Below are 26383 nucleotides of genomic sequence, written 5' to 3'. Positions count from 1 at the left end.
CTGTTCTATAATGCTAATTTGAAATCACTTCTTTCCTCCCTAAGTTATTTTCTTAAGAGTGGGGGCCAACATTTTATTACTAAGGAAATTTCCAGTAATGACCCATTTTAAAAAGTGAAGATTTCTTAATTGAGTGAGAATATTACTTACTGGGTGAAAAAATACATCAAAATAAAAGCTCCCCTTAACATCTACCTGAATCTACTATATTAGCTCTCCCTAGTGCTCTGGAAATTCCATAGCAATCTTCAAGCATGCATGATACAATAATTCTCCCATCAGTAATCTTAGAAATATTAAAACACACAAGGATATATCATTAAGATTTCACCGAACAAAAGGGGAGGGCTTTGCATAGAGATGCTGGTAACAAAAGAATTTGCCTCACTATAAATAGGAGCCAGAGGAGGACGCAGATCCGCTGCTGGGGAGCTCTTTAAAAGGTTTTTCCCCTCCTCTATTATTCTGTCAGTGGCCATGCAATTCCTCTCTTTTGTGCTCTTTTTTAGAAGGGTGTTCTATTATTATGCTTTATTTAATTGGCTTAGATTTAAGTAAATAGACACCACTGAGATGAAGGGCCGTTGGAATGGAGGAAGGAGGCAGACCAAAATCAACACAGGAGGGGCACACAGAGACAGGGACTGCGGGCTGGAGAGCCAGATTCCAGAGAACCCCAAGCACTGCCTGCTCCTGAAAGGCTTTTATCAAAAGCGCCTAGTGGCCACTTAACATCTACAATCAAGCCACATGGGTCTGATTTATATAAAAACATATGAAAATAAGATTAAAGTCTAAGCTTTAAAAAAAAGAAAAAAACAGCAAGTGAACCAACGAGGTTGCAAATATTCCAGCTGCTCTAATTACTGTTGTTCCAAAGGAAACGTGAGGGCTGCTGCCGCCTCCCTAGGGTTCTCCTGGGCTCTCCTGGGACTACATCAGCCGCTGTGGGTATTGGCAGGCACAAAAGTTTGCTTCAGAGGTCGGGTTTCACCCTCTCACTCTGAGGATGGTTCTTAGAACTCCTTTGGAGCCAAAGAGGAGTCAACAGTCTTTAAGCAAAGTTATTGAGAGTTTTAAAATGTGTTATCTTTTAAAATTGTGGTTCCCAACAATTACAGCAGAAAAGCCTCAGAGTCATGTAACTCCACGGGCAGGACCCCGCCCGACTCCCACGGACGGCCCCCATCCCGGTAGGCTCTTCCCCGCACTGGGAAGGCCAGCCAGGGCCCCCCCCCCTGTGCGTGCCCCCTGCACCTGGCCACCTGCCTTACTTCACCTTACACAAAGGCTTCAACTTTAAGGATTTCAGAAGTAGCTTCTCCGTGAAGGAATACAGGTCCCACGGCAGAGTGGTTTTGTTTTGTTGAATTTATTTATAATTTCACTTTTTCCGTCTCACATCCATCCTATTTTTTAATGTCATGCCAAACTGAAAGTCATCCAGCTAAAAGAAAACTCATGCAGCTAAAGAAAAGGGGGGGGGGAAGCAGTTTAAAAAGAAACTAGAAGCCATTTGTGACTTCCTCTTGGCCTCCTGTTTTGGGTGGCTCTATCTAGTTAGTGTGGACTGAATATGTTTTCTCTCTGCACAGAAAGTCGGCTTCAATCTGCTCAGCTACTCTCCCTGGCTCTTTGGAGATCTGGTGACCACAGGGGGAATTAGAACCTGGTTTAATAGAAGGTAACCTTATCAATTGCTTCCAGAAATTCACTGAAAGCCATTACAGTAGAGCATAGACATGAAAGGGTGAGGACACATTAGATCCTGATACAAATTTAAAATAACACTAAAATCTGGAACTTATTCGACTAAATTGTTTGGAAGAAAACACATGTAATACCACAGCTTGGCCAAAAGATAAGGACCTTTATGTGTCAGAAGAACATTACAAGCTTCTCTGTCCTTATGTAAGATTCCCTTTGAAATTTGTTCTAAGATGAAGTTTTAGTGCGTTAAAGGGACCCATGTGATGTGGGAAACAAAGGCAGAAGAAAAAATTATTAAATTTCCTTACTACCTACAGCCCATTGGCAAGTCCTTGAAACGGGTACTGACATTCCTCTAGAAACTCAGCTGCCTCGATGTTAATACTTTGCTAAGGGCAAAAGGCAAACTTAGCCCAACCCCCAGGATTCTGTAAGTCTCCTTTAACATATAAAAATTTCTTTGGAAACTTCCTTTATCTCTACCCCTCAAGATACATGTTAGCAGTCATCCCCCAAGCATATGACCCACCAATATATATTTGAAGGGTCTCATGACTCAGGTTTTATTAGACAGTAATAAATGACCTTTTCCCAACAATAGCTAGCCCCCTCAAGGTCCTGGAAACCTTGCTTCCAAAAGTCCTTAGAGACTTAATGCTATCCCTAACCCCCTCCCAACTTGAAAGTACATAATGGGCCACTCCTCATGACCCCAGTGCAGCTCTTTCTGCCCATGGGTCCTGTCCCCGTGCTTAATTACTTGCTATAGCTGTCGACTGAATAGCAAAGTCAGTTTCCAGCAGGGACCACAAGGAATAGCTTTTATGCCACTATATGACAGGTCACCTAACTCTGTCATAACAGATCCAGGGGCAACTTCTGGTTTCCAGTTTCCCAGACACTTAGTTTTGAGTACTATACAAACCAACAGCCATTTCTCTTAAATAATTCAACAATTAAAATCCTTTTCCTTTAAAAGAAATAACCTGTGAAGATATTTAAAAAGAAATCATTGTTACCATAAAATTCAAATTAAATTTCTTAATCTGATGACTTCATTACTGAAATGCAAACATGTTTTTAAATGATAACTAATTTGTTTTTAGTCACTCTCAAAATTACAAGAATTATGTTATATTTATAATTTTGGCAAAGAGGTTTGAACTCTTTTACGTCAATGCCTATAAAATAGACATGATTGTCAGTTTTTTAATATTGAATCATTTCATTATTAGTGCCTAACAAAGGTGTTGACTGAGACGATGCATAATGAAGTGATATAGCATACACACATCACAGAGCCATCTCTCACAGGCAAAAATCTTGTAAAATCTCATATTTTAGGGGCTCCTGGGTAGCTCAGTTGGTTAAGCATCTGCCTTCAGCTCAGATCCTGAGCTCAGTCAGGGTCCTGGGATCAAGACCCGCATCTGGCTCCCTGCTCAGCAGGGAGTCTGCTTCTCCCTCTGCCCCTCCCCCCACTCATGCAAGGGGGTGCGCATGCTCTCTCTCTGTCTCTCAAAGAAATAAATAAAATCTTAAAAAAAAAAAGCTCATATTTTAAAGAAGTCCAACAGACTATCTTGCAGCTCCTTTATCCAGTTACACAGAGCTTTTTTCCCTTTCTTTTTTGGTAGTGATACATAAAAGAGGATAAAAAAGATTTTAGGGTCACTTTATATGATAGAATATTTGGCTTTCCTTTATGTTTTCTGCTTATTAAATTGTAACAACTGGAAGCAATTTTCTCATATTCACACTATTCCTGCCTGTGAAGTGTTACATCTGGAAGCTTCTTTTAGAAATGTGTCAGACAGTTGTGCTTAGCAGGAGAGGCTCATGTGTTATACTTTGTTCATTCTAAATCTGTAATTTAGTTGATGACAGTGGATTTCAGTGGATGATGACCGGGACTGTTAGACTCACACATGACTCCATTCACTTTCTTTTTTCTGAATACTTCTTGCTGTGGGTCACTGGTATAATGGTTACAGCAAGAGGCCGCTTAACAGAGTGGAAAGGCTTTAGAGCCAGCCAGACCTCTATGTAGCAAGTTAGTTAATTTCATCAGGCATAATTTCTTCATCTACAAATTGTAAATAATAACATCTACTTTCCTGGAGAATGATTTTAAGGACTAGGGATAGGTAAAATAGAAGACAAGGGTTCTTGTACAGGGTCTGATGTATATTCACTGATACATGGTATTGGTATTATGATACAACTCAGTGAATTGGGTAGGTCTGGTTTGTCAAAACATTGAACAGAGTATTGCTATTTATTGTGTTTTATAGCACTTTCAACATGGTTGGACATCACAATCACCTGGATCCTGTTTAAAATTTCAGAGTCCTGGGTTTCATTCCAGGGATTTGTTCCCAGAGGTCTGGAGTGGGTGCAGGAATCTACATCCCTCAGAAGCACTCAGTATGACCTCGAAGAGGATGATCTGGGGGTCCCAATTTGAGAAATAACTGCTATATAAGATATAACTAATCTTATTAGCACAATTATGATTTTTTGACTGTGACCAATTTTTTTTTTTTAAAAAAAGGAGGATGTGGTTCTCAAGATATTAGCTTAGTAATAGCTGTTAGTTTAAATGTTGTTAGTTTTTGTTGTTTTTAATTGTACAGGCTTAAACTTCTGTTAGTGATATAAAGTAATCCCAAATATTTTTCCTGGTAATTTATGGGTTGTTTCTCTTCTCAAAAAATCTGGTTTTTAGCTTTTTGTGTGAGATAGAGTCTTTATAAAATTTAATGAAAGCTTTGGATCTACGCCCATGTAGGCATGACCTTTATTTGTACAAAAGCTTCCTGTGTCCCACTCATACACTGCCTGGGAGCCAACAGACCTCAAGTTAAAAGCAGTTGGGCTAAAGAATTAGATATTAACCATTTGCAGTTTAGAGAACTATTTCTGTACTCTTGAGATCTTGCAGGTCTAAAACATGGTTATTGTGCAATGGAAAAAAATGTGACCTTTATATATCTATTTATTCTCAAGTAGCTTTGATTGCTTATTTTGTAGGAGGTTTGGAAAGAATAGCTCTTTACAAAACTGAATTGGAGAATTCTAATAAGGGACTGTTTATTCTGTTAAAATAACACAAGTTTCTACTTTGGATAACAAGGAATTCAGTAAAAACAAACTTTAAATGCCACAGATTCTACCATAAGTTTTGGTAAAACAGATATGTATTACCCAGCAAGCTTTACCTTTTTTTTTTTTTTTTTTAAGATTTTATTTATTTATTTGACAGAGATAGAGACAGCCAGCGAAAGAGGGAACACAAGCAGGGGGAGTGGGAGAGGAAGAAGCAGGCTCATAGCAGAGGAGCCTGATGTGGGGCTCGATCCTGGAACGCCGGGATCACGCCCTGAGCCGAAGGCAGGTGCTTAACCGCTGTGCCACCCAGGCGCCCCCAAGTTTTACCTTTTTAAATGCATCTCAGCCCTGGGAGAGGATGTAAGGCAATGCACATTTCCTTTTTGCTTACATTGTTCTGGGATGAAAATACTTCAATGGTCCAATGCTCTTAGGAAAAAGACTGAAATCATTACTTTTTCCTGGAATACTCTGCCTCACCAGGACTTATTTCTCTTTCCAGCCTCATTCTATATTATGCACCCCTTACTCTTGTCTTCTATTTTACTAGCCTCCTGGCATTGCCCCTTATATACCATACTCCTGTAGCCACAGGACATTTGCATGTACTTCTGCTCTACCTGAAATGCTCTTTTCCATCCTCTTTGCCTAGTTAAGTATTACTTATTCATAAATCATAGCTAAATTATCCTCCCTGACAGGATTAGTTCATGAATCTTTCCTTCACAGCAGCTATTATAGTTCTGATTTTTCACTTATTTATATAATTATTTGCTTTAAGGTTATTCCCCCACTAGACTCTAAGCTTCATAAGGCAAAGACCATAACTGTTTTTGCTACCCAGACCATAAGGACTTGGTGGTCTATAGCTATTTATTATCCATATGGAAGAATGAATTTAAAAAGATGTTTACATCATATTGTTATTGATCTAGCACCTAAAATAATCAGAAACCCAATAGCTGTCTAGCTAAAAGTCTAGGAATACCTCTTTTGGCTTTAGATTCACATGCGCAAAACGAGGACATTTGAATAAATAATCGCTGGGTTTGTTTTCAGTTTTAAAAATCCATGACTCAACAAACCAAATGTCCATCAACTGATGAATGAATTAAAAATGTAGAGTATTCATTAGTGGAATGTTATTTGGTCATAAAAAACAAGGAAGTGCTGATTCTTGCTATAACGTGAATGAATCCTTGAAATATTATGCTGAGGAAAAGAAGCCTTCTGAAAAGACCATGTTGTGTTACTTCATTTACATGAAATGTCCAGAAGAAAAGGCAAATCAGAGACAGAAACTAGATTAGCAGTTGCCTAGAGTATAAATGAGGTGGAAATGGAGAGTGACTGCCACGTGTATGGAGTGTCTTTTGGGGAAGATGATGAAAATATACTAAAGTTAGGTAGTGGAGATGGTTGCATACCTCTGAATATACTAAAAATCACTGAATTGTGTAATTTGAAAGGCTGAATTCTTGTATGTGAAGTATATCTCAGTATAGCTGTTACTAAAAAATATCAATGACCCAGTGGCTATGTTAATTCATGGCTTTAATATTAAAATCAAAATAATTCAGTAAACATTAACTTTTTTTAGAAGTTAAAGTTTCCCAAGAGGTTTGAGCCCAAGCAGTAGGAAATCTTCTTTTAGGAGAAAAAAGTATTCAGAATATTCATTCTGAGTATTTATTTTTTTAAAAAAGATTATTTATTTATTTATTTATTTATTTATTTATTTATTTCTGAACGAGAGAGAGAGAGAGAGAGAGAGAGAGAGAGCAAGAGAGCACACAAGTGGGGGGGCAGAGGGAGAAGTAGACTCCTGGCTGAGTAGGTAGCCCAACACGGGACTCAATCCCAGGACCCTGGGACAGCGACCTGAGCTGAAGGCAGACACTTAACTGACTGAGCCACCCAGGGACCCTCATTCTGAGTATTTCTTCCTTGGTTATTATACACTAAACATTAAATTATACCTTGTCTACTTAGACCCTGTGAAAAAAGTGCATGAAACACCCTCCCTGATTTCAAGGAGCTTATATCATCCTATCTGGGATGGTAATTAACTGTAACACAAAGCTTAGGGTAAGAAGAGTACAGATGAAAAGTACAAATCAGGGACTATACTGAATCAAAGGAGAGATTATGTTGAATTTCAATTATGCAGGACAGCATGGTATTTCAGATGAACTTTATAGTTACACATGATATGGGCAAGCAGGGATGAGGGACAAGAAGAAGAAACTGAGACAATAATAGAAGTAAAAGAATAGAAGCAGGAGATGTGGGCGATGAGAACTACAAGTGGTTGGTACACGGGGAATTAAGGGGAATTGGAAATGTAGGTTGGGGCCATATGACAGAGAGCTTGGAATCTTAGTTGGGAGAACGTGTATTTATTCTGCAGTAACAGGGATTTCTTGGAGATTTTCGGTAGTTTAGGTTTTATAAATCAGTGGAGTTTTAGGAAGATTGATCTTGAATTGAAATGGATGAGCTGAGCAAATGTATGTGGAAAAAGTGTCTTGGGATGAACTAATAGTCTTGGGATAGACCAACGGTAGGGTGGCAGCATGAGCAAAAGCTAGCAAAGACAATAATGAAGAAACAAGACAAGTCAGTATTGCAGACTCTAAGGAAAAAGCAATTTCAAGGAGAAACGAGTGGCCACTAATAGTATCTTTCATGCATGTGCAGAGTATTAAATCTTTGACAGTCTTTTCACAGTTTATAACTTGTCTGAGGTCTCGCAGCCAGTGGTGGGAGGCAGAGTCAAGACTGAAAGGAGGTTTTCAGTTTTCTTTCCACTGCACTATTTCTGTGGCAAAGAGAGGTCATTTAGTCTAAAGGCTTGGGAGGCAACCATTTGAATTTTTAAATAAGATGAGCACAGGAGATGTCTCGAAAGTGTTTTCAGTGGGTAGAAGGGTGAAAGAAAAAAATCTAGTAAATGCTCCGAAGACAACAGGACAGATAAGAAATGAGGCAATAAGTGGGGTGGAGATGGGACCTAGAAACAGGAGCAGGTTTAAGCAATAAGCTTTTAGCTTGGGACTTTCACAGTGAGGAATTTGGAGTCAAGGGAACCGGGCTAGTCAGGATCTCGGGATGGAGCACTCTCACAGGGGTAAGGCAGCCACAAGGAATTATTACATGAAGACCACTGAAAGGGTGGGGGAATAATGTATTATATATCAAAATGTGTTTGGTATGAACTGACCCTGGGATCAAATTTTATATACTCTCTTCACTAATTCATCTTAGTCAATGGAACAGTTGTTTCTCACTGTATTTAAGTATATCTCTCTTAATTTAGTAGAAGGGAAAAATTAAATACTCAGAACTTCCCTCAACTTTTGAAAATGTTTTAAATGATAAATTGTATCCCATGTTTATAAGTGCCCAGCTCTTTTTGAAAATAGAATACCTCCTACTTGGAAATGGACCTTGAATACGTCCAGTGTAACATAAGAAGTACTGGTGACTGAACGGGTTTGCTATTATTTTATTACACTAACAGGCAGATGCTATTAGTTTTTCTAATCATTAAAAATAAAGCAACTTAAAAAATACATTTAAGGTTAATAAATATTTCTGCTGGGGTTTAATAGGAACACAATAGCAAATGATATATTTAGTATCATGAATACTGTACGTTTACTGTGGAGTCCTCTTATAATACAAATATGAGATCTTCTTCATCACGTGTCACCAGAGTTAGCATTTGACATTCTGCTGTTTTTGTTTCCTTAAATGACAATTTAATTATGCAGTTACTCAGCTCCAAAAAGGGAAGACAGCCTCATTGATAGATGCAAAAGCAAATGACTCAGAGACATGATCTCAACTATCAAATGTCATAATTATTTGTTGCATTCAAAATGATATCATCAAAACAAAGGAATTGGTACAGATTTTTCCGAAGCTTCTCTATATGCCCAACTTAATAGAGATAGATGCTAATTAACCAGCTACTGATTAAATTGGGCCCACAACGTGAATCTGCTAGAACTTTAACACCAATTGCCTTATCTCTTTTTTCACATTAATATCAAGAGGAACAACCTGTCCCTTTACTGAGCCTGAACACAAAACGTGGCGTCCTACCCAGCCACTCTTGGTGGCTATTTTTACCCACGGACATATATTTAGCAACAGTCTTCAAGTGATCCTCTGAAAGACCAGAAATCAAAAAGACTGAACAACTTATTGCTGGTGATCCTCCGTGGTGGTGTCAAGTAAAGGGGTGATTTCTTAAAGAAAAGCCTTGATATATGATTTTAAGTGAGGGAGACCATTTTACAAATTTGGAAGATTTCTTTTCTACTGGGTCTCCTCCCATCATAACGTGAACACAGGTCACTAAGGAACTGACCACTTATAAAATGATCGTCTACTTAAACATCCATCTATCCCTTGGTTAACACTTCCTTTTTCTTAGAATCAGCCTATAGGTGGAATTATAATGTAAAAATTTCCATGCAGAGCTATAATCAACTTATTTCACAATGTCTGGTTGTATTTTTTTTCAAATTAATGATTGCCTCACACGTTTTTCCCCACTATGTGTTTAATGAAATTTGATCTGTGTTTGTGGAAGAGTCATGTTAAGTGTCCTTTTCATGTACCAATTATTGTCAGAAAATGAAGCTATTTTGTACGTGTCAAATGCAAAAGAGCTCATTTTGAATAAATCTATTTCCAGAACTGCTATCTAAAAGTCATACAGAACTTCCTAGGATACTGACTCAAGTCTCACCAAAATAGTTTAATGGAGACTACTAATGAATAGAGCTAGAAGCATCTTGAATTTTTTAAATTGTTTCTTACAACAGTCTGGTGACTTAGTGACTTCCATCTAAATATCTTCCTTTTGGACCTTATTATTCACTTGTGTATTCTCTCTCTCCACCTCTCTCTCTCTTTCTCAGTATATTTCCGCTGTGCTACCTAAAACAAAGTGGGAAATTCTGGACTATGTTTAAAATCTCCATCTCTCTGATTACTCCTAATATATCATAACTATATAGTCTTGTTCAGCCCCTGAAGTTTTTAGGATTTCCAGGGGGAAGGCTGTTAGATGTGGGAGTTTATTTCAGTCTGCAGGGTATTGTTTTGGGATTTGCCGACACTAACACTTTGTCTTTCCTGTCTCCATATACAACATGCCTGGCAAATTATAATTATCAGTATTTTCTTTTACAGAAGGATAATTATTTGTTATTTTTACTTAAGTAATAAAAGAACCTAACAGTGTTCTCCCCATAAACAAGACTCATATGCACAGGGTTATTGGCCTGCCAGTCTGCATAATATGGAAAAATCCCAACTGCTCTCCATAAAACAGACTGCCATTGTAAGTTACTCTAGCAAAATACCAATGACAATTTTATGGAGATCCTTTACAAAGAGCTTCCAAGAGAAAGTGAGATAGTCACATTAAGAAGATCTCCTTTTTTTTTTTTTTAGTTATAATTCTATTTTAACTACTGATGTTCATACCAGAGAACAAATGAATCACTAAAATGAATATTGGTAAGATTCTTGAGACCCGGCGCAAAATCCTTTTTACTACGATTTATGATTATGTAGACACGGCACTGAACTCCCTGTGTGACAGTCATTGTAGTTAATGCAAGGGCCAAACTACCAAATTAGCTCATCTGGATTAGGGCAGATTAAGACAGGGATTTGCACAGCATTCTTGTTTCAAGGGCACTGGTCACAGATTTACTGAATACCTTGGTATCTACTGGGAATACCAACTTGAAGTTATGATTTAAAAAATGCAATCATTTTACGAGTAAAATCTGTTCATCTTTCTTGGTCCCTACCCTAATCTACAGCCTCCTGTTTAGTACCTCTCTTTGATGCTGAAGAGATCCAGTGAATCTCAGAGGCAAATTCATGCAAACTAGTGGATGCACACAGTACGCAACACAAAATCCTCTAGCGGACCCTGGCACCCGCTCAGGGAGGCAGAACCCTTAGCTCCCTGGAATGTGTAACATGTCCCCCCAGGCAACTGCTCATTCCTCTGCCCAGCAAAAGCAGGACATCTGTGGCTTTACCTTGGTGTTATATAAACCTTCCCAAATGTCTTTTTTGCCACCTGAGCACACACATCCTTAGATTGTTAGATCAACTTCCAAACCAATAACAGCACTCATGGGTTGTTCTGTTCCACTGATGAAAAGATCAGAACAGTTACTAAAAAGAAGGGTCCTCTTATATAGCATTACATTTATTCCGAAAACTGAGATTCTGCCACAAATGTGCAAAACTGCAGCCATTGGGGTATTTGGCCACAAACGGGGGATACAAAGAGATGAGCAAAGGCTAAACAGGGATGAAAGAGGGTGGCTGACTCCTCTCCCCACGTAGCTATTAACACTGAGCAAAAGGAACCGCCCACCATCAAGCAGAAAAGCTTTGAAAGCACACCCTTAAATGTTTTCTCTGTGCCTGTTTTTCTCTTCTATGTACCAAAGGTCAACGGAACATCATTAGGGAGGATATTGTTCACGTACATGCCATTGACAGTGCTAAACCCCACTTTCAAGTTTGTACGTCAGATGAGAATAACTACGAAGGCACACTGGAGGTGATGAAGCTCTCTCTATGGATTATTGATCAGTGGCATGGTCTTCTTAGGGCCTCAGTCATGGGGAACATACTAGGTAGAAAAAAAAGAATAGCCATGCCATATTGTAGTTTCTGCATTGTACTTTAACCTTAAGTAAATGAAAGGGTTTATTTCCCCCAGACACCTCCTGGCCTCAGGTCTGTTTGGAAAGGCAATCCTGTTCAACCAACTATCATTGTACTCATGCTCGAAGCCAGTTTCATGCCTGGCTGCAGTTAGATGAAAAATGGCTGTGCACACCCCATGATCTATTTACTTAAGGATATTTACTCTTATCTTAAAAATCTTAAGGATATTTAAGATTAAACAGTTTCTGTTGTACATGGGCTCAGTTCAAGCCATTGATTTTTGAACATGAGATGTCCACCTGAGTCATTAGCTTCGCCCTTACAGCTGCCAGAGAAGTATGGTCACCAGAGTATCTCTTGTCAGGCTGCTTCCTATTTCCAGAAAACAGGGCAAGTTATGAAGCCATTTTAAAATTTGGTACAGAACTTCCAATGTGCAATATTGATTTTAGAGAAGTGACACCAAACCGCATAGGAAGCACTTCACATTTACAAAAATCCTCTTGGAGAATTGGTGTAGTTAGGGTGTGCTCAAAATCCACTAAGGTTTTTACAAGAACCCGAGTCTTCTTGGTCTCTTTCAGTTGTCAGGAGAGCTGCTTCCTGTTCAGTGAGCTGATGAAAAAGATTCCCAGTGCGAATGTGTACTTTTACTGGTAGCAGGTATTAACCGTCAATATTAGTAATAGAAGTTTAGGGTCTATTTCTGTATTCATCTTCCTATTTACACTAGCTCTTCGAAGTGCTGGGATTTTGATCCAGTGAGCCGAAAGAAAGCTCAAGCCTTCCGAGAGCAAAGGGATGCCACGGTGGCTCTGGGTCTGGTGGAAGAAGGGCATGCAAAGAATGGCCAGCCACCCTTTGTTCATCACTGAACAGGTGGCCCACTGCCCCTTGGCATCCTTTGCTAATTCTATCTAAGGGTATCTGAGGGACAAAAAAACCCCAAAAAACAAAAACAAAACCCTAATAGCTTTTACATTTGCTTTAAAAGTCAATTATATTTTTAACCCCAATGGTAGGTGAAATCTGCCAACTTTTTTTCTTTTTAGTCAAGAGTGGATTTATTTCATGTTGAGGGAATATAAAAAGCAAATAAATAGTCAAGCCTCGTTTGAGCTGAATTGAAGGTAAGGCATATCGGTCGATTTTCTTTTTAAACTAGATAAAATTCAAAAGCCAAACAATTAGTTTAGAAAAACAACAACAACCACATTCTATGTGTGAGTCAGATGTTGTATAAATTAGTTAGAGAAATTTTTCACACCCCATGTCTGTGACAAAAGGAATTTATGAAGTTGGACCTTAAAGTTTAGGAGAGTTAATGTGTGTCACACAAGTAAACCACTTCCTTCCTCAAATGTTGTCAAATAGTCTGTTTTACAATTTAATTTTAGTTTGTAAGTGTAGATCTTTAAGATTTATTTAAAAAAATATTAGTACTCCTTTGAAGCAGACTAAGACGCTGAATACCCTTTATCCTTTCTTATCTGCAGGTCTTCTTAAGCAGAAAAATACATGGCCAGCCAAATGTAATTTGACCTTCCTAGAACTGTTTTGTAGTAGACTCAAGAATCATTACTGATGAAACCAGAATCAATCAGCAGTCTTCTCATTTGCACACTTGGTAAATCATTAGTGACACAAGGGGAACAAACATTAAAGAAATAAAAACTCCCAGGAGCATACCTTTGTAGCATATTGGCTTCCAAGCTTACTGCATTTCAGACGTAATTCATAAGAATTCTCTTTCTAAATAAGGAACAGCTATTTAACTTTTTTTAAAGCAACGTTTTAAATAGCAAAGATTATTAAATATCTTATGATGATAAGTAATTTTTTCCCTCTGGATACAAAAAATTCATTTTCCAGAAATACGAAACATGGTTAAAATTAAGCCTAAAAGGAAAATTCTTTTTTTCATGTGAGATGTAGAAATGAATGAGACACTTCTTATGAAAATGTTCTGAAAGTAAGTCCTTCCATTACTATGACTAAAGAGAAAAACAAGGAAAAACTGGAAAAGATTAATTGACTCCCTCTAAATAGTGTTTATCACTAAATATAAATAAAAATAATTGGAATACCGGCCACTATTATTCACCACCTCTAAGTATCCAATCGTAGCAGAAATGTCATTAAGTAAAGTCCGCTTTACAATCTAATTTTTATTTGTAGATACAAAATGTAAGTCTTTAAAACTGAAGATGCATTAAAAGTACTTGACAATCTTGTTAAGCACTTCATCATCCATGTGACATTTGTTTCTCACGATTTTGAAGTAAGGATTACTGGCATTTACTGGTGAGACACCTCTCCCTACAGAGTCACTGGCCGGAGCACACAGCTGTCAGTGAGAGAAGCTTTGACCTGAGCTCATCTCAGTTATCCCTTGCTCAACGGTATGCGGGCTCAGTCATAAAAACCTGAGCACGAATCTGTACACAGAGAGAAAGCAGGGAAAGTGGTATAGTCACAATCCTAGCTCAACTGATTTGTTGGGTCCTGCCGAGAAGGAACAGCAGAGCATATGAAATCAGATAGCTGAGCGGCACTAACACCTGGGGCGGGGGGCGCAAGCCTGCAAATTCCGGGGCGGCTGCCTCCAAGCTCACCCCCAATGTCCTGGCTCTACCAGCCCTGCAAGGAGTATGCCACTCTTTATTCTGCAACAGGGACTGACAGCTTCTGCGAAACCCAAGTGTGAAGCAAGAGGCAGAGTGCGGAAAATAATTCCTCAATAATTTACCTTTCTTGGACTCAGGCAATAATGGACTCTTTGTAACTCCGGGGATTGGTAGGGATTTTGATGTTCAGTTGGGAGGGGAAATGTTTATCTAGAACATGTTCTGGTGGCGACACCCCAGGAAGCAGGCTGTAGAAGAGACAAATCCTATTAAGCCAGCTGGACGGGCTGAGAGCAGCTGGTCAGTCTGGAGGCTAACCTAGCTAGGAAAGACTCAGAAAAATCTGCATTGCAGATAACCCTCAAGGGAGACAGCTGAACTCTTAGCATCTCCACAAGCCAGCTTCTCTCCCGAGAGCAGAGTGGCCTCAGGTGGTGTAATTTAGAATGTATATCATTTCCAGGCTTTCTGCAGATCTTGGATGATTTAACATTATTTCACCTTTTGACTTGCTGCTTTTCACCTGTTTATTTACTTATGTCTGGTAGTAGAGTGGGCAGAAAGGAGAAAAGGGGCATGATAAATAAAACTGTACAACACCTTCAACACCTCCTCTACAGGTCTTCTCTTTGATTTAATGTTAGGCCTTGTCTTTATCAAACTTATATCCCTCAGTTTCTAAACAACATAAAGAAAGAACCAAGCATCTACCTTGTCTGTTGCCAAGAGGGTGGAGAAATGAAAACTCAGAAAGTCATAATAATGGCTACCAACTACAGGGCTTCCGCTATGTAAATTACCTTCGTTAACTCCTGCAAAGCCTAATCAGGTTGTTATTGTCATTCCTGTTTTATACAACTGAGGCTTGGTAAATTCCCAAATTCTCATAGCTGATGAGGGGCAAGGCCTGGCTTTGAACCCACGGGTATCTAACTTCCAAGTCCGTACTTAATTCAGTACATCGGAACAGCGTTTGTTAAATGCCTTGTGTGCCAGACATTCTGCTTGCAAAAAGCAGTAATAGCCATAGCTTCCAGAAAAGCCTGCTCTGTTGGGATGAAGGCATTATAATAAATGGCTTTTTAAATTGAGGCTATTATTATTAAAAAAAAAAAACTTTTCTAAAAGACTTCATATTTTCTAGAATGTGTTCCCTCCAAAATTTAGAATTCTGTACACAAATAACTGTCATTAAGGTCTAGCATATGATTACGAGAAAAGTAAATATTGGCAGAAAGAGGGAGGATGAAGAGGCGGAGCAAAGAGGATTTTTAAGGCAGTGACAGCGTGATACTACAATCTTAGATACATGTCATTATACATTAGTCAAACCCACTGAATGTTCAACACCAAGAGTGCATTCTAAGGTAAGCTATGGACTTTGGGTAAATTATGATGTGTCAGTGTTCATCCTTGGTGGAAAACGCACCATTCCGGTGACTGATGCTGATCCTGGGGGAGGCTATCCATGTGTGGGGGAAGCAGGTATATGGGAAATCACCATACTTTCAATTTTGTTGTAAACTTAAAACTGTTCTAAAAAAAATAAAGTCATAAAAGGGATGGGAATAAAGTAAATATCTAATTAAAAGGAGACAGCACACATGGTCTTGATGATCCAGAGGATGGACAGAATTTTGCTAAGTTGAATTTTGGGTGAAATATTGGATATGCTTTTTAGGGAAAGAGAAGAGAATAAAGGATCAGTCTGTTAGTCAACACCGTTGTCTGAGTACCTACTCTGTACCAGTTCCCTCAGTAGGTTCTGGGATTCTGGTTAGGAATGAGGCACACAGTCATGGAGGTTCTAGTCTTGGGGAAGAAACGTGAATTCAACCGACAAATACAAATGAAAGAAATGCAGAGTTCTGTGGGAGTATGTAATGAGTAGACCTCTGAGGCCAGAGGCTGAGAGAAGGCTTACCTGGGAAATCTCAGACCTAACCAATGAACAGGACTTAAATAAGTAGAGGGGCAGACGAAGTGGGAGTAAAGCATAGAAATAGTGTTCCAGGCAAAGAGAATAAAATATGGGTAATAGCCCCCAGGTAATAAAGCCAGGATGTGCCTGGAGAGTCAGAGAGGCCAGATTCCTGACCTTATTATGAATTCTATGGTTTTAAACATAGGAATATGATGATTAGATTGTATTTTTAAAAGATGGGCCCAGGGGCTCCTGGGTGGCTCAGTCATTAAGCATCTGCCTTCGGCTCAGGGCGTGATCCCAGAGTCCTGGAATGGAGCCCCACATCAGGCTCCTCCACTGGGAGCCTGCTTCTTCCTCTCCCACTCCCACTCCCCCTGCTTGTGTTCCTTCTCTCGCTGGCTGTCTCTCTCTCTGTCAAATAAAGAAATAAAATCTTTTTTAAAAAATAAATAAATAAAAGATGGGTCCGGTGACTATATGTATAATGGCTTATGTAGAGCTGGCGTTGATGCAGACAGCCATCACTGTGGTCAAGATCAGAGGCGATGGGAAACTAACATAGTCCTTGGGGATATGGATGAACTGGATAGTTTTGAAAAATGTCTAGGAAGTAGAATTGATAGGACTTGGTAACTGATTGGACTAGTATATTTTAGGTAACTTTTTTTTTTTTTTAAGTAAGCTCTACACCCAAAGTGGGGCTTGAACTCATAAACCCAAGATCAAGAGTGGCATGCTCTACTGACTGAGCCAGCTAGGCACCCGTTTAATAAGAATTTTAATATAAATGTTATTTATATAAAGAACAATGACACTCGATAAAATGACATTTCAGAGCCTTTGAAAGTAACTCTAAAGTTGCAAAGTTGTTATACAAATAATGACTAGGGTAGACTGTAAGTCACGGAAGAACTCCAAACAGTGGCTTCAGCAAAATGGAACTTCGTGACAAGGTTATATCATATTCAGCATGATTGCAGAAATTCTAGCCATCAAGTCTGAATTCCTTCCTATCAGCAGAAAGGAAGAAAGAGTGATGAAGAACGCACTCCTTCCTTTTAAGCAGTTAATGTCAGTTTCACGCACAACTTTAGTTCATATCCAATTGGTTGAAAATTAGTCAAATAGGTTCCACCTAATAGCTAGGGAGGCTGGAATTCTGGATCTTATTCTGAGTGTCCACGTGCCCACAAAACCTCCAAATAGCAGGGGTCCTATTATTATTGAGGAAGAAAGAGATAGTCAATATTGGGGGCAAAAGTAATCGGTACCACATTAACTATGGGCTAAGGCCTTAGAGATGAAGTAGGAAAACATAACACTTATGAACGGTACTGGCCCTGTACAACAACAGAAAATTAAAATACATCGGAATGAACTCACTTTAAATTAGCATTCCACATTTTGCCTAAGTCGCCAAGTACATTTTTTAACCTCAGTGGTAATCGAGATAGACTGGGTAAGTTAAACAGAGCTCCCCCATCAATAAATACGGCTTTCTATTGCTACAAAGCAGCCTCAACTATGCCAATATTTGAGTGTAGTTGTTTATGGTTTCATTTCCTTTACTTTTAATAGTGGCCATAAAAAGGCAAACAAACGCATTTTATTCACATTCCTTTGGATGAGGCCTTGAATTTAAATTATGTTACTGGATCCATTAACATTTAACTATGCCTGGTTCCTTATCCTCTATAGACATTCAACTTCAGAATGTAGTAACTGCACACAGAAAATGAGAATTAATAGCAGTCAGAGAGTGAATCATATCTGCATCGCTCAGCGTACATTCACATTGATTTATTTTGTTTTGTCTGTTTGATGTGTTCTGTTTGTTTCTAAGAATAAAGGCTATCAATAAGATGCTGGGTTTAATAATATTTTAGGGAAAATACTCCTTTCATCAATTTTCCACAAAAGTTTCCCAGTAGGTTGAAATCAAAGGCTGCTGGGACTCTTAACTTTATTCCCTACATTTAATTTTCTGTTACTATTTCTTTAACTTTTACAATTAAGTCCCTTTACTATTATTCTCATTTTCTTTATTTTCCTTTTACTGGTGCTTCATGTCTGGACTGACAGAGCAGAAACCTTCAATTAACTGAGGCCATCTTAAATCAGTAATATTTTGGGGGGCAGCTAATTAGCAACACTAAATTATAATCATCAGTATCACAAATATTCACATTCCTAATTTTGCCAAGCAAAAGGGGTCACACAGCATTAAGTCATATGTTCTTTGCCAAACCTAAGATTTAAATTTGTTTTAATTGAGCTATATAAGTACATCAACCACATTCTTGGTCCGCTTTTATCTTTGGTGTTCCATTAGGTGTAAAATATATCCATGAAAAACTGCTTATTTTATTATTGCTATTAACACATAATTTATTCTAGTCTCAAAGTGGCATCACTTACATTTCCTAATGTACAGGGAAAGGGTTTTCTTGTAACAATGGCTATTCTCCACATTTGCATTATTTCTTACTCTGAACCTATGACAAAGTCTTATATATAAAGATAGCTTACATTTATATTCTATGGTACAGGTTGCAACATGCATTCCTGTGTTCCATCTCAACCCTGAAAATCAGATATGATCTTTATTTTACAGAAAACAAAAGGCCCAGGAAAGGGAAGTAACTTTTCCAACTAGCTAGTAAATAGGAAAGATAGAACACTGGAATAAGAAGTGTAAAAGAGTACAAACTTAGATCAACACTATAAAAATTCATAGTAAAGATTACCACATATGATCGATAATGGAAGAGTCATCACACACACACACACACACTTCTCCTTTACCCTAATTATTATTAAAGTAATAAAAATGTTGAGAGGCGCCTGGGTGGCGCAGTCGTTAAGCGTCTGCCTTTGGCTCAGGGTGTGATCCCAGCGTTCTGGGATCAAGCCCCACATCAGGCTTCTCGGCTAGGAGCCTGCTTCTTCCTCTCCCCCTCCCCCTGCTTGTGTTCTCTCTCTCGCTGGCTGTCTCTCTCTCTGTCAAATAAATAAATAAATAAATAAATAAAATCTTGAAAAAAAAAAAAAGTTGAAAAACAATGTTACCCTAGCAAAAAATTTTTAAGATACCCTAGAAGTTAGAATACAGATGGAGAAAGAAAGAAGAAACTGCTGCAAGGAAGCTCCAAGTTAACAGCAGGTCCATCGCAAGGACACCTGGAGAAACCCCAAGCTTACAGTTATCAAATACAGGGTCTAAAGAGGCTGTGAGACTAATATCATGGCAATTCTTTAAGAAATGTATTCGGGGGCTACTAGGGAGCCTCAGTCAGTTAAGCATCCAACTCTTGGTTTCAGGTCAGGTCATGATCTCACGGTCGTGACATCCAGCCTGCATCGGCTCCGAGCTCGGGGCAGTCTGCTTGAGATTCTCTCTCTCCCTCTCCCTCTGTCCCTTCCCCCTGCCCACACTCTCTCTCTCTAAAATAAATACATTTTAAAAGTCTTGAAAGAAAGAAAGAAAGAAAGAAAGAAAGAAAGAAAGAAAGAAAGAAAGAAAGAGAGAGAGAGAGGGAGGGAGGGAGGGAGGGAGGGAGGGAGGGAGGGAGGAAGGAAGGAAGGAAGAAAGAAAGAAAGAAAGAAAGAAAGAAAGAAAGAAAGGTATTGAGAAAAATTGGGACCCTTTCGAGTTTTCTTCCCCCTTGCTACTACATTTTTTAGTGACAGGAGAAGATTTTGCCCCCAACAGCGAAAACAGGAACTAACCTTTAAAGAAACAAAGTGATCCGTTTGGGAACCAGGTCTAGTATAGATAAGTCTATGCAGAACTGACACAATTGTAGGGGTCCTAACCTGCTCACTTGCCAGTTGCCTGTCTCCGTGCTCCTCCTGGGATTCCTGCTTCCTGACAGACTCTGCCCACTTGCACAGAAGCTGCAGGCAGCTTTCATGGTGAGTGGAGGTACAGATCTGCACGATTACAGAGGAAACTTACCGCAGCTACCTATCATCCTCATCCTAGTTCTTCATACATAAACACAAAACCCCCCAAATCCTCCAAATCAAGACATTTGAGAAAAACCAGCAGTATATATCTATATATATTAAAGTGACTCCTGAGGAAATAGAGATGATTCAGGGAACAAGGGAATTTACAATTATCCTTCTCAGAGAGGTTTGAAAGAATACTGCATACATTAAAATGAACTTCCTTCCAAAAATGAATTTTAGAAAAGTATCCATTAGAGGATAAGAAAAAGTTCCTGGAAATTAATATATAATTTCCCAAATAAATAGTTCATGAATTAATTAAAAATAGAATTGGCGGGCTAGAGGCAAATAATAATTCGGCTGATAAGAAGAAAAAAACCCTTGAATGTAGAAAAAGTAAAAAAGGGATTTTAAAAATATGTGAAAAAGGAGCTAAAACAGATCAATCCAGTAAGTCCAACATTTATCAATAGGAATCTCCTAAATATACAACAGATGCAGGGATAGCAAGAAAAAGAAAGCCAGAGGAAAGTTTCTCTGAGTTAAAAAGATGTAATTTCAAATGGTCATCTCCAAATGACCCCTGGCAGAAGGGGCAAATTGTCCCTGGTTAAGAATCAATGGTTCAGGGTAAAACACTATGGCTATGGGGCAGATAGACCTGGGTTTTTCTTCGAGCTCCACTAATAATAACCTCTTTATCTTTGGGAAATATACTTGGCTTCAAACCCCACTCTATAGAGTTCTTCTTTTTCTTCTTCCTCCACCCCTCTCTCTCTTCTTCTTCTGAAAATGTATGTACTTAGCACATAATAGGGACTAAATAAATAAGGGTAACTAATATTTTAATTGTAATCATAGCAATGGTGATGAGGAAGAGGAGGACAAAAATGTGTGGCATGGAGGGTGTGTGCCAAGGGTAGTCAGGGAGAAGGAGAGGTCAGTGTAGGCCTTGGATACCTGGGTGAGGGGCATGGTTATGCTCTGGATCAGCCCTCTTCAATGAAAATTATGTCATAGTGGAAATAGACTGTAATAGGTAATGTTTCTATAAAAATAATGTGGCTATGGAGCACTTAAAACGTGGTTAGTATGCCTAAGGAGGTGAAATTTTAATTATTTTCATTTTAATTTAATTTAGATTGAAATAGTTGCATGTGGCTAGCTGCCTCCATAGTTATTGGCCAGCACAACTCAAGAGAGCAAACAAAGGCCAAAGAAGAGTTTGTATTAATAGTTTGCCTAGGAGATTAATGGGGTGATGGTGTTTGGGACAGGAAGACAAGATAAAAGCATTTCAGCAACCCTGACAGCTATAATGAGAGCCTGGATGAAGATGATGGAAAGGAGAATTTGGGGAAGAGATAGGTCACTGCAATGACCATGTCCTCAGTGGACCCATGCCTATTGCTATCTGCCTGAAGACACCTAACCCCAGCCCTAACTCTACTCAATGGTCTCTGAGGTTATAATTTTCTTTACATATGCTATCCTTCCCTTTCTATAGCTGAGATCAGAACTGGGATGTGTAGCCTCCAGCTTATTCTTTATAAGCTCTTATAATTATCCTAAAAATAGGCAAATCAAAATGCCTGTTTTAAAAAATGTTTCTCCATCGATCTGATTTTCTGAAGTTTAATCATTTTCTTTGTGATCCTAGATTCTTGCTGAGTTATTTACCACTTGCTTAAAATGCTGTGAAACTTAAAACAATGGATTCTTCTTAATCTGTCAAACGCTTTTTAAATCATTAAGATTACATTTTTTTGTGATATATTTAGTCTCATCTCCTTTTCATACTGTAAAGTATAAAGCCATTTCAGTAATAACTGCTATTTTTACTAGTATTGACTGAGCTCTATGCCATACTAATCCAGGACTCTAAAGGGCAAGAGTGTTTTAGGAGAGCAGAGCAATAACGCAGGCCAGGGCTACCTTGGAATGTGTTCTTTATTATAGCAATCCAGTCAGTGCATTATTAAAATATTCTATATTTGGGATAATACACTCATTTATCTGCTTTGGCTGCATATTAGTTGAAAGTAAAAGCTTTAGAGTCAGAACAAGGATATGAGCCAAAGATTTACCGTTTCCTAGGGGAGGGACTTGGATAGGTCATTTGCATTCTTCGAACTTCAGTTTTCTCATCTGTAATAAATACAACAACAAGATCTGCCATTCCTATTCCAGAGATTGCTGTGAGCTTTGGGAGGTCATATGTTTTGTATGACTTAAAAAGTGGTACAGAAATTATTTTTTTCTTAAAGTCTAAATGCTACTTCTTCACTGGTTGGATTATTACAATAATTTTATTGGGCCTTTTTGTGAGCATGACATAAGAAACAACTAAAAATGCGTGCACACATTAAACTATATATTACATTTATTACTTCCCTTTGGCCTATTGAACTATCCACCATCTTTTAGAGGAAAAGTATAGCAGTCTGACCAGTTATATGACTCACTCAGGACTAAGTTCTTGTATCGTTTTAAAATTTTTTCTTTGTTAGATGTCATTATTATTTCCTCCACTACCAATGTAATCTTAAAAGTCGATCATTTTAGGGATTTCTGTCCCCGCTATTTAAGGCAGTCTAGTTTTTTATTTTTAAGATTCAACAATATCACAGATTCACCTGCAGGTATGCTCAAAATCAGGCTAATTAGCTGTTCTTAGGCACTGAGAGAATCCTTAATGCCTCCATGTTGTATCTTATTCTGTATATACAACCAGGAAATCTTACCATGAGAAAATTTTACAATGAGCAAGAAGATACTTTTAAAGAACATAAAGTAGAAACATTGTTCACATTGGAAATAAAACATCAGATCTTCTTGAAAAGAAACATCATCTCTCAAGTTCCTATTCATTGTAAAGAAATATATTTTGGTTGTAAGTGTTAAATAGAGTAGCTTTGTTTTAACAATTGCCAGATGTGGATCAATGAACATCCGGCTGCTTTAAATAGTCATAATCCAAAGTCATTAACACTAGGAGAGAATCTGAAGGAAGGTTAATTCGAACCATCTGAGGCAGACCCAAATGGAATCCGCAAAAAAAGGGGATTGATTCAAACTTTTTTTTTTTGAGAGAAAAGGAGAATTTGTTAGGAAGATCAGAGATTATCCTGTGCTACTCTGAGGCTCTTAACTATTGAATAAATGGCAAAAAAGCATAGGCATGGTAATCAAATTCTGGGTATTTTACCAATTCCAGTTTGACCATGCAAGACCAGTGCTGTTCACTATAGAAAGACCACAGTTACACACACACACACGCACACACACACACACACACACACACACACACACATACATTTGTGACACTCATTTTCTTAGCTTCAACATGGCACATATATCAAGGGCATTTCTAAGCAGACAACACAGTGAATGCAAAGATGTTTGTGACCTGACTTCTTTCCTCAAGTGCCTTCCTAAGTGTTCTCCTTGAAGAAATATGGTTATCAATATAAGTTGACCTCTGTTCATATGAAAACTAGTATTTCATTGGAATTTTAAATTCAAAGTTTCTAATGACACGGCTTACATCTACTTGGCTGTTTAAGTAAATACCAAATGACAAGATTACAGTGACAAAGACCACAGATCTGGTAGTGGGCATGGCTTCTATCTAGAGATAGAAGCAGCCCTTTTAACAAAGGAGACATGCTAATGAGTGTGAGAACATCACACATGTTTGATATGCAGTTAAGGTGTTTCCCTGATGGATGAGTATGCCATATTTATTGGATTGTTTATTTTCTTAGATATTTTATAGCTGCAAGGTGTGGTGTGGGAGGAATCCAACAGGTGAATGCTCATAAGTTCCTGCATCCATAGAGGAGGACTAAGAACCTCATGGTGGAGGCTGAAAGATAACATTCCCCCAGTCTGTCCAGGCTTCTTGTCAACCCTTAGCCCCTTTGAACACTCTAACCGTCTGCAAACACACACATTCTTTCCTCAGAGGAATGCAGGTTGCTGCCACCAACCAAAACATTCCACCAAAGAGAAATGATTTTGTTGGAAAAAATGTATTCCTTAAATCAGAGACTATCCTCAATACTCAGGAGTCCCCTGCTGCTTGAAGTAGAGTCCCCCAAGGCTTGTATGAGGAGGTGGGTGGCAAGAAGATGTGCTGTGGACACCCAGAAGCTTAGCCACTAAGTACAGTGGGACTGCAGGGATGCCAAGTACTGGGGGACCAGAGAACTTAGCAGGCTGGTACTGTGCTGAACACCCAGGCAGAGAGGAGGTTAGAAGTTCAAAGAAATCACGAAGCAGGAAAACAGAGCTGCAGTTAAGAAACTGGCAGAGTGTTATATGGAAACACACCCCCAAACCTGAGCCCCGAGAATTCATTATACGGCATAATAAACATTGAGCATAGGCAGAAAGATTGAAATGCCAGTAGCTCATTAGGGCTTGTTTAATGGATCTTTCATAAAACAGCTGGCTGGAATTGAAAAAGGTCAGAAAGAGACAATTCTCTCTCACCATCAAAGAGGCGTGAAAGTATGCAGTGTTGCTGCACGGAAAGAAGGGTTCCCATTTGACTTTTTCGTAACGACTGCTCTAATCCTTTCTAATTTTTCTTGCCTGGACATCTGCCTCCTAACCTTTTGCTGATCAAAGCGTGGCAGTATCAACATTACCTAGGATCTTGTTAAAATGGAGGCTCTCCGAACCTTACTCACACCTAATGATTCTGAATCTGCATTTAAATGGGATCCCCAGTGGATTCATCTTGACTTTAAAGTTTGAGGAGCTGATCTCCCAGTGTCTACTCTTACCACCATCCATTCTCTGCACAGCTGCCTGAGTAATCTTCTAATTTTATTTGTTCAACCACTGATTACCAACACTAGCCACCCCAGAAATAAGGTTCCATTAGGGCAGGACAAGGGCATGGACTTGGTGTTTAATAAATATTCACTGAATGAATAAGTGGATTTTCCTCTAGTCTGATATGAAGTCCAGATGATAGGTAGGGCCCTCCCATATCTTCTCTTTACCACTAGAAAAGTCTCAGTCTCTTTTCTCTTGCTTTTATCTATAGGGAAGATGAATTTTGCTTTCCAAGCTTAAATCCTTGTCTGAGTTCTTTGTGCCCTTTCTTTCAGGAACTTTTCTATAATATCGTCCTTCTGCTTACATTCATAACACCCCCTATCTATGTGCTCCCTCCCTTCAGCTTAGGACTTCCCAGGTTACTAACGGTAAAGTCCTACTGCACAGCACAGAATCCTAGACCTCTCAGATGTGTTTTCTTATTGCTTTCATATCCTTATTTACTCATTCACTTTTCAAGAATTTGCTTCTGTTCCCACAATTTGACCGGTTTTGAGTCAGACCCAGATTCAAAACTAGCCCTGAGGGGGCGCCTGGGTAGCGCAGTCGTTAGGCGTCTGCCTTCGGCTCAGAGCGTGATCCCGGCGTTCGAGTCCCACATCGGGCTCCTCCGCTGGGAGCCTGCTTCTTCCTCTCCCACTCCCCCTGCTTGTGTTCCCTCTCTCGCTGGCTGTCTATCTCTGTCAAATAAATAAATCAATTAATTAATTAAAAAAAAAAAACAAAAACTAGCCCTGAAACTTGCACAACTGTCTCAGTCTCTGTTCCTCTGTTTAAGTGGAGATAACATGATGTACAGTCACTGCGATCATTAAAGTGCCCATCACAGAGGCTGGAGCATGGCAGGTGCTAACGTCATCTGAGACTCCCTTTGTTGGAGGAAAGGTGAGGCTAATTTTGAAACCATCAAATTATATTTGACCAGAAATTTGACAATATAAAATACAGTGATTCTGTTGTTAGGAAATAGTCCTTGGAAATAATGTGAAATATCGTCTGAGAGTAAAATATTCCAGTCCATTCCAGCATGAAGATGATAGTAAAAAATTGGAAAACAAGAGGGAACAAACATAACCAATGTCTTCATAAAAGAGTATTTATTACACAGGTGGCAAAATGTTTTGAGATGCTTAAGATACTCTGAATGAAAAAAAAAATGGCAGAATTCAAATCATATCATTTTGATCCTGGTTACGTAAATTTAAATGCAATAGGTGAAAGGAAGTAAGCTAAACAGGCAGAGTGTTAACCATAGTCTCTGGCTTGTGTAATTATGGATGGCTATTATTTCTTTCCTGCACACTCTTCCAAATTTGACAAATTTTACAAAATGTGGATTTATTGTTTTTATAACAGAAAACACTACTGAAGTAAATAATATATTGAGCAGTCTTTTACTTATTCTCATTCTTCAACTTTTCTTCAGAATTTGAATTTTAGTCTTGTTTTCTCTTACTTCACCTGTCCTCTTTTTTTTCTTTAAAAA

The 26383-nt window shown here is 38.7% G+C and overlaps 1 protein-coding gene across 8 annotated transcripts in view; it reads right to left on the bottom strand.

Annotated features, from left to right (window-relative positions):
• The window catches only part of MAP2 (microtubule associated protein 2), a 279848-nt gene that overhangs the window by 112688 nt on the left and 140777 nt on the right, over positions 1-26383 (bottom strand). The window contains exon 4 of one of the 8 annotated variants that reach the window (XM_057304460.1): positions 22134-22194. The exons of the other annotated variants lie outside the window; for them this stretch is intronic. The gene's annotated coding sequence lies outside the window, so the exon portion shown is untranslated. The remainder of the gene's footprint in view (positions 1-22133; positions 22195-26383) is intronic. 8 annotated transcript variants of the gene reach the window in all.

This window comes from Ursus arctos, unplaced genomic scaffold (genome assembly GCF_023065955.2).
Source record: "Ursus arctos isolate Adak ecotype North America unplaced genomic scaffold, UrsArc2.0 scaffold_1, whole genome shotgun sequence".
NCBI lineage: Eukaryota > Metazoa > Chordata > Mammalia > Carnivora > Ursidae > Ursus > Ursus arctos.
The sequence above is the reverse complement of the archived record's forward strand: the minus strand, read 5'-3'. Positions and strand labels throughout refer to the sequence as shown.